Below are 416 nucleotides of genomic sequence, written 5' to 3'. Positions count from 1 at the left end.
ACGCTGAAAGGACGATCAGGGTCCGGCAGCGCCAGTATTGGTGCATGCAGGAGGCTGTATTTGACCCAGTCAAAAGCCTCCTGATGTTCGGTGTTCCAACACCATTCTGCATCCTTTTTAAGGTGATTGGATAATGGCTGGGCCATTCCTGCGTGGTTTACGCTGGACTTGTGCAATTAGTTGGCGAGACCAAGCCACTTACGCAAGTCCTTCTGGTTCTTGGAACCAGCCAGTCTACAATGGCCTTGACCTTAGCGGGATCTGCTCGGAGGCCACGCTTCCCAATGATGCACCCTAAAAAGGGGATCTCTTCTGCGCCAAAGATGCACTTGTCTGCATTGGCGTACACTTTGTTCGTGCGCATGCACTCGAGCACCGCTCTTAAATTGACGATGTGATTTTCCTCATGTGTCTTT

The sequence above is a fragment of the Plasmopara halstedii genome (assembly GCF_900000015.1).
Source record: "Plasmopara halstedii genome assembly, contig: Scaffold_208, whole genome shotgun sequence".
Classification (NCBI taxonomy): domain Eukaryota; phylum Oomycota; class Peronosporomycetes; order Peronosporales; family Peronosporaceae; genus Plasmopara; species Plasmopara halstedii.
Note: the sequence above shows the minus strand (reverse complement) of the source record.